General features: G+C 28.9%; 1 long non-coding RNA gene across 1 annotated transcript; it reads left to right on the forward strand.

Moving 5' to 3' along the window:
* The first annotated feature begins 1,189 nt into the window (after positions 1-1,189).
* On the forward strand, positions 1,190-2,070 carry LOC138935477 (uncharacterized). Its single transcript, XR_011447248.1, has 3 exons — positions 1,190-1,320; positions 1,645-1,735; positions 1,884-2,070. It is a non-coding gene; the product is annotated as an uncharacterized lncRNA (long non-coding RNA).
* Positions 2,071-7,641: the final 5,571 nt, after the last annotated feature.

The raw sequence follows: 7,641 nt of genomic DNA on the forward strand, positions 1-7,641 counted from the left end.
ATCATGAACAGAATTGTTACAATACGAGTACTTGAACTCTAAGTTTATCAAACGTAAATTTATGCTAACATATCTTATTTTCTTACACAGCTGTTTACGCTATTGATAAGGTATTGATTTTTATGGTCTCCTATTTTGCGCGATATTTGATATATAACGATGCTATTTCATAACAAATCATACAAACAAACCCAACAAAAATGCTTATGCTATAAATGCTAATGTTAATTATGCCTATAAAATTAAAATTAAATAATACGATTTATTGTACAAATTAAACCAATAAATTTGTTTCGTAAATTAAAAATTTGTCGTCGATGATAAAATGATTCTTATTGAGTAATCGACTCTTCGAGCGAGGACGAACGAAACGAAAGTCCCAAGAAGCTCATTTCGCCTTTTCTTGACATAATAGAGATCTTCTAGCTCGGCATATCCCCTGGGATCGGTATCAATCCCGTTCAACAAAGCCTTGGGAATGGACTCGCCTACCAACGACATATCCGCGATACGGCGTAGTTCTGTGAGTGCTTTCTTTCTTACCATTTCTTCGTGACCAAATCCAAAATGCCTTTGAGAATACCACTTACAGAATGCGCGTGCGAACTTCTTATATTTAATATCGTTCGGTTTAATCCGATTAAGCTTTTGCTGTTGAGAAAATCATAAGCAAGATATTGATATCGATAACAATAATTTTCTAATAATAAAAAAAAAATGAATGTAGAAAGAAACGCAATTTACCTAGGTTAAATCAATCTATTTAATTGGTTCACAATCAACAAAAAAAAAATATTTTTTAATACTGTACTAAAAAAATTGGCGAAAAAAAATTTTGCAAATTTATATTAAATTTTTCCGAACATATAAAGAACTATTTACTTTATTAATAAATAATGTAAAGTTTCGATACATTTAGCTATAGAGAAAAACGCTGAAATATATTTTATACACAATATAGTTCATGGAATTTTATTATTTCATCTATTAATTACTAATTACTTCATTCACATTGTAACTATTGCATGCTGTCGTCTTATCTTAAGTATATATATAAAAAACTCTAAGCCTGATTATAAAAAATTATATAATATGCAATCGAGCGTAATATGCAAACGTTTTACATCCTTATCTTCACTCCTGACCTTACAACTATGCGGAACACTATAAATTTAGTTCGGCATTAAGATTCTTCATAACAGTTTGTTGAATCTCTCTCGCGTAACAACATATAATATATATATTGCACAATGAAACGTTTTGCAGTGTTTTGCATTTTCCTCCTATTCGTGCATTATTCAGTGCAGGTTCCTAAATATGGTATGTAACTTTACTATAAGGTCTTGTATAAATTTATCTATCTATTTTCCTACAATCCATATATAGGATAATTTAAATAAGTTTGCAAAAATGTATTATATGTCTGTCTTTGCCAAAATATGATTACTAAATGTGTTCCTTATGTCTTCTTTTCTTTATAAATAATAAATAAAATAAGAGTTTTTCAAATATACCCAATCTTTTATCTTGTATTTATATGTTAATATTTGATTTTAATTTTTTTTTAAATTAATTGTATATTGTGCATGTAAAAGAGATATTTTTTTATTTTCATACTTTAGTGTGCCATAAAAATTATTTCAGAAAATTGTGTCAGTGAAGTACTTCCCGCAGGAGATCGGCAAAGGTGTGTCAAAGTAACATGCGCATCTCAAAATAAATACAAAATAGAAGAGTAAGTTCAATAAATTATATAACACATACACATACACGCGCGCAAAACTTAATACCCTCCTCCCTATACATATTGATTGCCATTAAAAATGTTCAATTGTTAAATAAAGTTAATATATGTATATATTATTGTTATATATTTGCTTTAGATGTAGCTGTGACAAAGACGTAGGACAACATCAGAATGAACGTCATTCTGAATTCCCCGTTTGCTGTCCGCGATGTAGTAATAAAAAACAGTAAATATAAAATATAAATATGTATGGTATTTGTGACATTTTTAAATTTCTGTGTTGTGCATATAAATATATAATAATTAAAGTGTTATTAATTTTATACTGAATAATGAATAATCCATCTCATTATATATTCTGGATGAAATACTTTAACGTCATTGTATCTATTTCTTATCCTTGTTTATTTCATGCAAATTCCAAATTATGACATATATTTATTATACGATCCGCGCATTCTTTATTTATTTGTTAAAGTCAAAAATTTCAATAGATTAATGCAATTCAGTTGCATATATACATACATATAATGATAAATGCACAAAGAGTGTGTTCTACATTTACATATTTCTGATATTCACAAAATTATATATCCATAAAATATATCATAAAATGGTAAAAATATGTATATGTAATTTTAATAAGCAAATAAAAAGATTGTTACATATGTATGTATTTAATTATTGTAGAAACAATATAAAATGAATCAAAGATAGAAATTCATATTGTCTTTACACATCGGAGATTTGTCAAAATGCAAAACTTTATGAAGAACGGTTCTCCGGAGTATAATGGCCAGCGAAATCTTGATTAAGCATGAAGCGGAGTATATTTCACGTAGTATAGAGGCAACCAACCAAGAGGAGCCATCGCTGTACATTTGCATGTCTCTGCAGAGAAGCCACGGCTAAATATGCACTGCTCGTTACTTAACCAACCACCAAGCAGCGTCGGTGAAGCTCTGCCTTTGCAACTATAGATCCACCGCGAATTCTACCGTACTTACACGCACCGTGTCGTTTTCCGCGATTTCGTGCTGAAGCGCCTTAATTCAGACAAATTTGATTAATTAGCTCGATATTTTTACATGTATAAAATTATATAATGCTTTTTTGACCGAATTTTGTCTCATCTTCCATTTTTATCAAATTATTAGGATTGATCTATAAATTTCATAGACGCATTTTAAGTTTTTTAAAATTAACATGAGAATAATATTAATGCAAAACTGACATTTCATATGTAATAATCTCATAAGCTTGATGCTACATTATATAACTCTAAGGTTCTATCTAAAAAAATCTCTATACGCTTTTTTCGGTTAAATCTACAATGCAAATCGAATGGCGGATATAAATGCTCGCGAGCGAGACTTGAAGAGACGACATATGCTGTGTAGGTACATTTTTTTATCCTAGAGATCTCCAACTAAAATACATGTGATATAAGAGGACCGGCAAATTTCCATATAAATTTCAGTATTGTTCTTTTGCACCGAAAGAACTGACAGACTATGAAATAAGCGTTAGCAATGATATATTGCCCTAAAACAGATTAATCTAGTTGGCTTGATACCAGGGTTACGATGCTATCTAAAAGATATGCAATGTGAGATTTTTCTTCATTAAAGTTGCGATACCAGTTTATTAAACAAACGTTTAAACGATGTGTAATTTATTCTACTAAAGGAAAAAATTTCTTTCTCGCAGGTAAACGTTTTAAAACGTTTCTTCAAACAAAGTTAATTATCAAATAGAATGCTCTCGAAGACTTCCAGACTTTATAATTATCCTCTATAATAATAATGATAAGATATTCAAATATGTATGAACACTAAAAGATAAGAATATTTTTTAATATATGAATACTTGATAAATAAATACATATGTCTATAAAATAAATATAATTATATACATCTTTTTTTGGAGCTTATTCTGAAAACAATGACAAATCTTTTAATGATAAAATATTAATGTGACATCAAGCTTTCTCTTACTATAATAATTTTCTTTGTACAGACCCCTTCTTGTAAACAATAAATATTAAAAAATACAGTAAATGTTTATATTATTGTAGGAAATATATCTAATTCCTACGTAAAATTCTAATCAGTTATTTTAATCGATCAAGGATTAAAATAATCAATGTAATCGAATTATGTTTATATCTCTAATAAACATGGAGTGCAGCCCGGACAGCTTCTCTCCCATTGATTGACTGATTATGGAATAATTGGATTGACAGATAGTAGCAATTCTGGTCGATGCCAACGCGACGTCGTATATTTCAGTGAGTTTCGTGAATACGGAATTAACGCGGAAAAATGAAACTGTCGAAACTTTTATGAATCCGTATATCCCTGACTCTATATGTCGTTGTTAAACAAATCACATTCCACAGACGCATCGTATTGATGACTTAAATACGGCAGGACGGAAGTATGGTATGAATACTGAATAATTCCTATGAAAGTGTTCTCAGGAGAAAAGGAGAGGCTAGGGAGAGATGTAAATTGTGCGGATGGAAAGTATCTCGCGCTCAGCTCTGTAAATACCGTGCTAGGTGGATCTAATTGCAAGCTGCATTTCATCCCCAGGTTGAAAAAATCTCTAGAGACATACGACAAAGGTATGTGTACTTACGATACCCACTACGTTTCGTAACGAGACGGCTTGAGAAATGATGTAAGAAATTATTAACTCTGAATTAATGTCTGTATAAGACACAGTACACGAGAAAATCTCTTATTTAAAAAAGTAAGTCATTATTTCACAGTGCTAATAACAAAGCAATAACAAAGAATCATATATAAATAAAAGCAAAGAAATAGCAGGTGGAATCATTTAAGAATCTTAATCTATTCTCTTTGCAAAATTTAGTTTGAAACAGGCAAGATATGAGTACTTTTTGCAGAAAATATCATGGTTTGCAATTGGACATATATTTTAAAAAGAAAGGAAGGAAGAGAGAGAAAGAAAAAAATATATCTAACTTAATTCAAATAATTCTTAAATAAAAAGAGTATAGTATATTAATAATGTAATAAAAAGTATATATTTTTAAATTATTGAAATTAAAAATATAGCGCGTATTACGGTAAATAAAATTTTAATGTGATTTTTATCTAGTTTGTAATCAAATTTGTCTATGCTTCTTATACTAATCTAATCATCATTGATTTATGCTTTCAAACTTCTATTGACGATTGCATGACCGACCGCCTTAGGTTAAGCAGAATGGAATTGTACGAACCTAGGTCAGCGATTCCAAATGCTCCGAATTGCTTAAACTCTTGAGAAAACAAACCGTGGACCTCATTTCCATCTCTTACTGTTTCCATTCCAAGAGACGAGAAATTTTCAATCATTCTGATTACACGTCGATATTTACTTCCTCGTAGATCAAAATTTAAAAATTTTTAAAAAGTTTAAAATAAAAATAAATAAATCGCATTAGATATTGCGTTAAGAGACTATCTTCACTCGTAACAAAAATTTTCACATTAGAATCTTATATAGTAATTTCTTAACTTGATAATTTATCTTACTGTTAGTTTGATAAAGAAAGTATTTATGTAAATTAATATAATATTATTTTTTTGCACCAAATTTTTATATTTCGAAAAATGTTTTTTTTTAAATTAGCGATTTTTTAATTGCAATTTATTAAATAATATGACGTAAACAGAAATAAATGTCATGCCTCGTGCGCTTTGTGACATACATTCTAGCATCAAGTAAATATCATGTGTCTCATACAATATAACATAAATATTAATTTATAAAATTGCTTTTATAAAAATATATATCTAATTTTATATGAGAAATGTAAAAGATATTCAAATGTATATTTAATTCAATAAAAATGTTATCATATACATAAAAGTTTTTGCACATGTGCACACTTCAAATATAATTATTACATTTTAATAATGAAAGCGTAAAGTACAATATATTTTATTTTACAATACAAAATTTATCTCCGCGCAAATATATATCATCAAGCAAATAATTAAAGAATATATCAAACCGTAACTAAAGAACAAAAGTAGTAATAGTTTTATCGAGATAAACTGCTAAAAACATATTAAAAATATATTAAAAATGTAAAATCAATAAAATGTAAAACTATATAATCAACGATATATAACATCTAGAATTAGATAAAGTAGATAAATATAAAGTCATTTCACGTTAAAGATAAAGTCAAGTCGCAGATCAAATATGCATTATATGCATATATTTATTATATTATTCATTATTATAGAATAAATGTTTATGTCATATAATAATGTCACAATTTAATAATAAATTACACGCTGAAATAACTTCGGGCAATACCCTTTCTTTTGATAAATCTTTTGTAATATTAAAAACTAATTTTTTTCTTTTAATGAAAAGAGAAAAGTATATCCTAGAAAAATATTTCGCTAATGATCTATTTTTTCCTCCAATGTATTATTTATAAAATTTATTGTACGATTCCTATGTTACAATTCCTCAACGCTGTTTAAAAGGAGAAATAGATCTTTGATTTATTCAAAAGATATGCGATTCAGCTCTATTCTCTAGAGAGATTCTTATACTTCCCATTTTATTTTATGTACAATATATAAATTTAACATCGCATTCTTTCTTTTTCTTCTCCTCCTCTCTCTCTCTCTCTCTCTCTCTCTCTGTTTTTTCTATTGAATTATACATAAGACACAGACCTATGTTGACATACCTTTCTTACAAGTTATGTCTCTAGTGGCACTTGATTTCCTTAGAGATATTTAGAAATTTCACGAGATCACGTTATATCCCTTTGACATATACATTAAAATTTAGATTCATTTAATAAACAATATTACAATAAAATAACATTTTATTTATTTATGTAAATACTAGTATATTATATATATGAATATTCTCATCATAATTAAAAATAGAAAAGATAATCGCTAAACATATAACATCATTCAATTCAAACATCGAACTGATTTGTTTCAAGATTAAAAGTGACATTTTTTTATTTTTGGTCAAGCTCTAGTCTCGAATTCCATGTTTAATAATCGAACGTTCAGTTTTATATGACATGCTCGCATTTTGAGGCTTACGCGCACGACGTTATAGTAAATATCCCGATAGCCCCATTGCTGTGCGCTATTCAATATTGATACATTGTAGTAAAACAATGGAAATATGTTGCACGGCCACGGTGTCGAGAGAGACGCGTAAATATCGAGTAAATTAGCATTAATCTGTTGGCGTTTGCATCGGCGCCGTTTAACGGTTAACGACTGTTAACGGTTTGAAAATCACGACGGCCGAATTGTTCAGTATCGTTGTAGTCTCGTGTTTGTCGTCCATTCGAAAGCCCTTTAACAGGCACGTGAGTCATTTTTGAAGCCGTCCTCTGAACATAAAACAGACCGAACCAATCGCCCGCGTGGGAAAAACGGGATGTTATCTCTTTGTCCGACGAACCGATAAAGCAAATATTTCGGCATACGTACGAATTTGAATTTGATGAAAGACAGACAGAAATATGGACAAACTAGTATTTATTTCACGTTACTAATACACACACAACCATATTTATAAGGCATTTCATGATTAGTATTTTGCGATGCCTATTATTTTCGCTGGCTATATTCTGGAGCGCAAAGTATTTTTACTCGAGCTATTTTATTAAATCGTCAAAATATCACATTTTTGATAGAGATACGTTCAAATTATTTATTATGCGTGAATGAAGGTAATGATTAAGATCAAAAATTATTTCTTAATTTGATTAAACCAGTAATAAAAAATTCCTTTAATTAAAAAATTTTCTCAATTAAGTGAATCACTTTTTAATTACAGATAGTGAAAATTAATGACGCTTTAGCTGTTAAATCACAATCAAATTT

The sequence above is a fragment of the Polyergus mexicanus genome, unplaced genomic scaffold (assembly GCF_030449975.1).
Source record: "Polyergus mexicanus isolate NDT 795.1 unplaced genomic scaffold, iyPolMexi1.0 SCAF_8, whole genome shotgun sequence".
NCBI classification, from domain to species: Eukaryota; Metazoa; Arthropoda; class Insecta; order Hymenoptera; family Formicidae; genus Polyergus; species Polyergus mexicanus.